This window comes from Anneissia japonica, unplaced genomic scaffold, assembly GCF_011630105.1.
Source record: "Anneissia japonica isolate Jap-2015-1 unplaced genomic scaffold, ASM1163010v1 scaffold287836_len1076198_cov165, whole genome shotgun sequence".
Taxonomy (NCBI): domain Eukaryota; kingdom Metazoa; phylum Echinodermata; class Crinoidea; order Comatulida; family Comatulidae; genus Anneissia; species Anneissia japonica.
Window position 1 is genome coordinate 308,071 of NW_022729021.1, and position 8,433 is coordinate 316,503.

The window sequence follows — 8,433 nt, forward strand, 5'->3', positions numbered from 1 at the left end:
GACAGAATAAATAGTTGTTTCAACTATAATGTATTTGGTATCTAAACACTTACCCAATGCTTATAAAATGTTTAAAACGCTCTTTAATACAAATAATTCGTTTTAAAAATGGCGGCCATTTTGAATTTAAAAATGGAGGCCTATGGAGTGAATGAAAAAACTGACACCCACATTTCTCTTAATCAGTAGTGTTTTTAGAATTGCCAAGAATTTTTTTTTTCGTTAAGCGCCGCTCTCGAATAAGCACCGCAGCGCTTAATAGAGTGTGTGTAATACTACATGCGTAATGAAACAGGGTTTTAAAGTAATTTCACTGTTCACTGATACAATGTATACAATGTTAAAATGAACAATTAACACAATGAAGAAAAGCATTTCTTTATTTAAACAAAAAAAACAAAAAAAAAATTAAAAGCGCCGCGGCGCTTATTCGAGTATTTACGGTAGTGAATAAGATAGTAAGCGAAAAAATGCGCAACCAATCAGAGCTCAGGAAGCGAGCCGACGCTTTGATTCGCCTAGTGGAAAACCAGTTTCAGCCTGTAGTTAACAGAAATTTGTTGGAGCGTCCAACAGTTTGTAGTTGAGTGTTGTTGGAGCATATAATAGCCTGTAGTTATGATTCTGGTTGGTCTCTTTTGTATGTTTTTTGGTGATTTATATTTATACACTTACTATTTATTTAGTTTTATATATATTATTGTTGTTCGATGTTTATAAACGATTTTAACTTATTGAGTATTTCATTCCTGTTTTAAAATTGCCCCATGAGGGATAAATAAAGAATTATTGAATTGAATTGAATTGAATTGAATTGAATTGAATAGTTTACAGCCTGGAATATTACGCCGACTATAACTTGAGGTAAATACAATAGTTACACCTTGACATTTAGGCTATGCAATTTAATCTTTAAATTGTTTCTGATGGATATGTGGGTGTGCTGCCAGGTTTTTGTTTAAATTCGAAAACTCCAAACTCCTGCAAGAACCTGCAAAAGCATATACCGTGGTCGTGAACAGCTGTGTATTGGCACGAATATGCCAACACTGTGTCTGCATATATGCAAACACAAGCACAATAGACCAAGCGAGAAGACCTACATTGCTTACAATTAATACAAATCGCATCATCACACTCACATATCCACATAATACTTCATTCTGGCCTATCATTCCTTTAACCCGATTTACTCTTATATACCATTATATTGTACACGTTTTGATTGTTCTTTTTTATGTTGTGATTATTATTATAACAGTAAAAAAAATAATAGGCCTATTATTATCATAATTGTTATCTCTTGTTTAAATTGTATTTTCTCTTTGTCTCTATCAATCTGTTGCCGTTGCGTCGGCGAAATTATAGTTCCTTGTGTTTTTGGAAATGAAATAATTGAAAACATTATAAAAATTGGATTATACCAAAGTGTCTACATGCCTGCAAGCGGGAAATAGACAAAAAAAAAAGTAGACCTATTACACCCAACACGTAACGTTGTCGATTTAAGAAAAAAAGAAAAAGAACTTCATGTCCACGTCTCATCGTTTAAAAAAAAATTATTTTATGTTTGTGATGACAACGTATTCTGCTGTTGTTTCAAACAATAAAGCAATTCATGGTTGGAGCTGCGCATGCTCTTAGCCAAGGTCAATTGACATAAACCTATGTTGTGCGTATGGTGTTTATGTCGACTATGCTTGATACTAGCATACGCGGTTCTAACTATGAATTGGCTTATTATTAAGGTTGTTCTTTGTTAATTTATGTGGTAGTTTTTAACCAAGCAAGTCGGAGCGGACTTTTTAGTTTCATTTTGTAGCTTACATCTAACCATCTGAGAGCTTCCATGTTTTTATTTATTTTTTTTTTATTTTATTACTCATTTAATATTCTTTCCATCAAACATCTAAAAAATGGCTTAGTAGCCACTTGTAACGAACACTCATAGATCCTCTCTTGTGCCTCGATTACATGGTTAACAAAATCAATAAAAAAATATAATAAACGTAACACATTTTTTTCGATATATGTTTAATGCATCATAAATTGAGTGCTTCTTCAAGTGGTTTCATATTTTTCACAGCACACTGTTTTACTGTTATCGATCTGGGTTTTTTTTTTTTTTGTTTTTTTTTTTTTTTTTTAACTATACTAATATAATAATTATGACATGTATTACGTCATATGTCTAAAATGCAGTCCTAAGTTGTCAAATTATTCGGGCATATGTCGGTAGGTAAAACTAGTTCATCGTCTTTTTCCTTGAAAGAATCCGTGTTTCGACACTAAAAAATGAAAGTAAGAAGAAAAAGAAAACACTGTTAATGCACATAATCATTAGCAAAAATAATTTTGAAGGAAATAATGGATAATATTTATAACGTTTCTATGTTTTTTTGTTTTCTTTTCATTTTTGGCAGTAATTTCTTTATAAGTTAGTCACCTTGTTTTATATAATAGGTCACAATGTATTTTTTAATCAAACTGCTGGTTTCCGAGTGATAATGTTCTTATTCCCATGCAGACCGACACTTATTATATCGATTACTGTCTGATATGTCTTTTGGCAGGGCAGGATCCAGAAATGTCCAAAAGAGGGTACCGAATGCGGCTGATCGGGACACAGTACCCTAGGGCCGTTTTTCTGTTTCTTTTATTTTTATTTTTATTTTAAAAAGCGGGGGAGGGGGTTGGTGGCAGGGCGGCGGGGCTAAACTCTCCCTGTTTTCGTCTCGTGTGCAGAAAGCTTAAAGTTGTTCGTTAGGGTTTATCTATAGTGTCATCTGAGCAATTGCTTATTAAAGTATTCATTTTTGGCTTTAAATTTAGGCTGTTTTTTTCAGAAATGAAGTAACATGCGATAAGTTGGCAAAGAAAGCCGGGATGACTTAATAGAATATAATCAGGATCAAAATAGGCCTGTCTCTTATACACATCTAGATGTGTATAAGAGACAGCCCACATTTCTCTTAATCAGTAGTGTTTTTAGAATTGCCAAGAATTTCTTTTTCGTTAAGCGCCGCTCTCGAATAAGCACCGCAGCGCTTAATCGAGTGTGTGTAATACTACATGCGTAATGAAACAGGGTTTTAAAGTAATTTCACTGTTCACTGATACAATGTATACAATGTTAAAATGAACAATTAACACAATGAAGAAAAGCATTTCTTTATTTAAACAAAAAAAAATTAAAAGCGCCGCGGCGCTTATTCGAGTATTTACGGTAGTGAATAATATACTGTTGGATTGGTGGCCAGTAGTACAGTATTAAGCGAAAAAATGCGCAACCAATCAGAGTTCAGGAAGCGAGCCGACGCTTTGATTCGCGCGAATAAATTCGCCTAGTGGAAAACCAGTTTCAGCCTGTAGTTAACAGATTTGTTGGAGCGTCCAACAGTTTGTAGTTGAGTGTTGTTGGAGCATATAATAGCCTGTAGTTTACAGCCTGGTATATTACGCCGACTATAACTTGAGATAAATACAATAGTTACACCTTGACATTTAGGCTATGCAATTTAATCATTAAATTGTTTCTGATGGATATGTGGGTGTGCTGCCATGTTTTTGTTTAAATTCGAAAACTCCAAACTCCTGCAAGAACCTGCAAAAGCATATACCGTGGTCGTGAACAGCTGTGTATTGGCACGAATATGCCAATACTTTGTCTGCATATATGCAAACACAAGCACAATAGACCAAGCGAGAAGACTACATCGCTTACAATTAATACAAATCGCATCATCACACTCACATATCCACATAATACTTCATTCCTTTAACCCGATTTACTCTTATATACCATTATATTGTACACGTTTTGATTGTTCTTTTTTATGTTGTGATTATTATTATAACAGTAAAAAAATAATAGGCCTATTATTATCATAATTGTTATCTCTTGTTTAAATTGTATTTTCTCTTCGTCTCTATCAATCTGTTGCCGTTGCGTCGGCGAAATTATAGTTCCTTGTGTTTTTGGAAATGAAATAATTGAAAACATTATAAAAATTGGATTATACCAAAGTGTCTACATGCCTGCAAGCGGGAAATAGACAAAAAAAAAAGTAGACCTATTACACCCAACACGTAACGTTGTCGATTTAAGAAAAAAAGAAAAAGAACTTCATGTCCACGTCTCATCGTTTTAAAAAAAATTATTTTATGTTTGTGATGACAACGTCTGCTGTTGTTTCAAACAATAAAGCAATTCATGGTTGGAGCTGCGCATGCTCTTAGCCAAGGTCAATTGACATAAACCTATGTTGTGCGTATGGTGTTTATGTCGATTATGCTTGATACTAGCATACGCGGTTCTAACTATGAATTGGCTTATTATTAAGGTTGTTCTTTATTAATTTATGTGGTAGTTTTTAACCAAACAAGTCGGAGCGGACTTTTTAGTTTCATGTTGTAGCTTACATCTAACCATCTGAGAGCTTCCATGTTTTTATTTATTTTATTTTTTTATTACTCATATAATATTCTTTCCATCAAACATCTAAAAAATGGCTTAGTAGCCACTTCTAACGAACACTCATAGATCCTCTCTTGTGCCTCGATTACATGGTTAACAGAATCAATAAAAAAAAAAATATAATAAACGTAACACATTTTTTTCGATATATGTTTAATGCATCATAAATTGAGTGCTTCTTCAAGTGGTTTCATATTTTTCACAGCACACTGTTTTACTGTAATCGATCGGGTTTTTTTTTTTTTTTTTTTTTTTTTTTTAACTATACTAATATAATAATTATGACATGTATTACGTCATATGTCTAAAATGCAGTCCTAAGTTGTCATAAATTATTCGGGCATATGTCGGTAGGTAAAACTAATTCATCGTCTTTTTCCTTGAAAGAATCCGTGTTTCGACACTAAAAAATGAAAGTAAGAAGAAAAAGAAAACACTGTTAATGCACATAATCATTATAATTTTGAAGGAAATAATGGATAATATTTATAACGTTTCTATGTTTTTTTGTTTTCTTTTCATTTTTGGCAGTAATTTCTTTATAAGTTAGTCACCTTGTTTTATATAATAGGTCAGAGTGTATTTTTTAATCAAACTGCTGGTTTCCGAGTGATAATGTTCTTATTCCCATGCAGACCGACAGTTATTATATCGATTACTGTCTGATATGTCTTTTGGCAGGGCAGGATCCAGAAATGTCCAAAAGAGGGTGCCGAATGCGGCTGATCGGGACACAGTACCCTAGGGCCATTTTTCTGTTTCCTTTATTTTTATTTTTATTTTAAAAAGCGGGGGAGGGGGTTGGTGGCAGGGCGGCGGGGCTAAACTCTCCCTGTTTTCGTCTCGTGTGCAAAAAGCTCAAAGTTGTTCGTTAGGGTTTATCTATAGTGTCATCTGAGCAATTGCTTATTAAAGTATTCATTTTAACATCATATCCAACTCCCTCCGGATCATGGCTTTAAATTTAGGCTGTTTTTTTTCAGAAATGAAGTAACATGCGATGAGTTGGCAAAGAAAGCCGGGATGACTTAATGGAATATAATCAGGATCAAAATAGGCTGATGATGATTAAGTTATGATGACGATGTGATGATGATAAAGATGGTACAGTATAATGATTGTTATGATGGTAATGATATGATAATGTTGACGATATGATGATGATAATAATATAATGATGATGAGGTGATAATGATGATCATATGATGATAGTGATGACGATGATGACGATATGATGATAATGATGCTATAATGCTGATGAGGTGATAATTATGATGATAATGATGGTATAATGATGAGATAATAAGGATTATGATGATGATATGATGATAGTGATGACGATGATGATGATAATGATGATGATGCCAATTGTGGTGGTGATGTTAATATGAAGGTGATGATCATGACCATGATTATTTCTTTTTATTAAATGTTTATCATAAACATGAATATTTGAGCTACTTACAGATTTTTGCAAACTGTCTTCAGAGTGTACAGCTTCCTGATGATATTTTTTCATCAACACACTTTAAATCACTGCACGTGTTGAAGCATGTTAGTAAATCTGTTCGCTTCTCCTTCACTTCAGGTAGGTCTATGCTTTCAAAACGCTTTCCTATTTTTCGAAAAGGCAACAATTTTTACGTGTACCTGTACACACACACACACACACACACACACACACACACACACCTGTCTCTTATACACATCTAGATGTGTATAAGAGACAGATGCAATTTAAGTAGTTAAAGTATGATATCTTAGCCCCACCCATATGTTTAATGTAGGCGATTCATGAATATAATTATAATATTGCATAATTAACACTGAATTGATTCCAAGATTCACTGAACTCAATTTAATCTTTACCATCAACTTTTAATAATTCTGTTCCGTATTTAATTTCTCTGATTTCCCTTTCCTTAATGTGTGACTCACCTAATTCCTTTATATGACCTGTTCCATTTAGCAAAGGAGGTAAGAATTTATCCAACATCGTGCCTTTAAAAACACTTTCAATATCCTAGATATTCTAACCTGGAAAGACAGAATATCTTGTTAATGTGAATGTTGTCTTATTAGGCAGACCCGTATCCTGCCTTAAATCCATTCTGGACAGATGCATTTGTAGACTTCACTTATATCCAATGGAAAACGGCAAATCTGGTGTCCAACTAAATGGTATTAGGGTTGAAGCCAATGAGACAGGTTTTGAAAACCTAAAAAAAAAATGGTCAAAAATTGAAAATTTAGTATAATTCCACATCTCCTCAAAATGGTAAATTTGGATCTAATCACATGTGTTTGGGCTCTCTGAATAAATAACCATAGTTTCAAAAAGTTAAGATAAATCTAGGATAACAGCCATTTTGAAATTCAAGATGACCGCCATAAAAAAAAAATCGAAAATCAATATTTTGTTTTTTAATTCCAATTTTTCTTAGCCGAAATGGTAAAAATGGGATGTCCAATGACAGGTTATGTCTCTCTATATATTGATTTTTGACAATTTACATGGCAGCCATCATGAATTTCAAAATGGCTGCCATCATAGCTTTTTGAAATCATGTTTATTGGACACAGTTAACAAAATAACATATAATTTGACACCAAATTTAGCGTTTTTCATCAGGAAGTGACGTTACATGCCAAAATATTCAATTTTCGATGGTTTTATGGCGGCCATCTTTAATTTCAAAATGGATGCCATCTTAGATATATGAAACCATGTATATTGGACTCAGAGAGCCCAATAACATATGTTGAAACACCAAATTTATCATTTTTCTTCAAAGAGAAAAGGAATTACATACTAAAATATTCGATTATTGAGGATATTTATGGCGGCCATCTTGAATTAATTTCAAAATGACTGCCATCCCAGCTTAAACTATGTTTATTGTATTCAGAGAGCCCAAAATCATTTGATTGGATCAAAGTGTACCGTTTTCCATATAGATGTGGAATTATACTGAAATATTCAATTTTTGACCATTTTAAGGCGACCATCTTGAATTTGAATATGGCTGCCAGTTTAGGATTTCCAAACCTGTCTCATTGGGTTCAACCCTAATAAGATATAATTGGACACCAGATTTGCCCTTTTGTACTGTTTTTAACCCTCTTCATTGTTAATGTTTCCCCTTATGGATGGATCTAAGCTCTTATATACAGTTATATACACATACACATATACATATATATACAAATATATATATATATATACATATATATATACATACATACATATACATACATACATATACATACATACATATATATACATACATACATATATATATACATACATACATACATACATACACACATACACACATACATACATACATACATACATACATACATACATACATACACACATACACACACACATACATACATACACACACACACATACATACACACACACATACATACACACACACACATACACACACACACATACACACATACACACACACATACACACATATATACACATATACACATACACACATATACACACATATATACACATACATACATATACACACATATATACACATACATACATATACACACATATATACACATACATTTATATATACACATATATACATTTATATATACACATACATATATATACACATATATACACATACATATATATACACATATATACACATACATATATATACACATATATACACATACATATATATACACATATATACACATACATATATATACACATATATACACACATACATATATATACACATATATACACACATACACACATACATATATATACACATATACACATATACATACATATACATATACACATATACATACATATACATATACACATATACATACATATACACATATACATATACATACATATACATATACATACATATACATATACATATACATATACATATACATAT

The 8,433-nt window shown here is 32.4% G+C and overlaps 1 long non-coding RNA gene across 1 annotated transcript in view; it reads right to left on the reverse strand.

Annotated features, from left to right (window-relative positions):
- Positions 1-2,017: 2,017 nt before the first annotated feature.
- LOC117114621 overlaps positions 2,018-8,433 on the reverse strand; it is a 13,897-nt gene continuing 7,481 nt past the window's right edge. Inside the window, exons 3-4 of the long non-coding RNA XR_004446398.1 lie at positions 5,943-6,092; positions 2,018-2,288 (exon numbers count right to left, since the gene is read on the reverse strand). This is a non-coding gene — a long non-coding RNA (uncharacterized LOC117114621). The remainder of the gene's footprint in view (positions 2,289-5,942; positions 6,093-8,433) is intronic.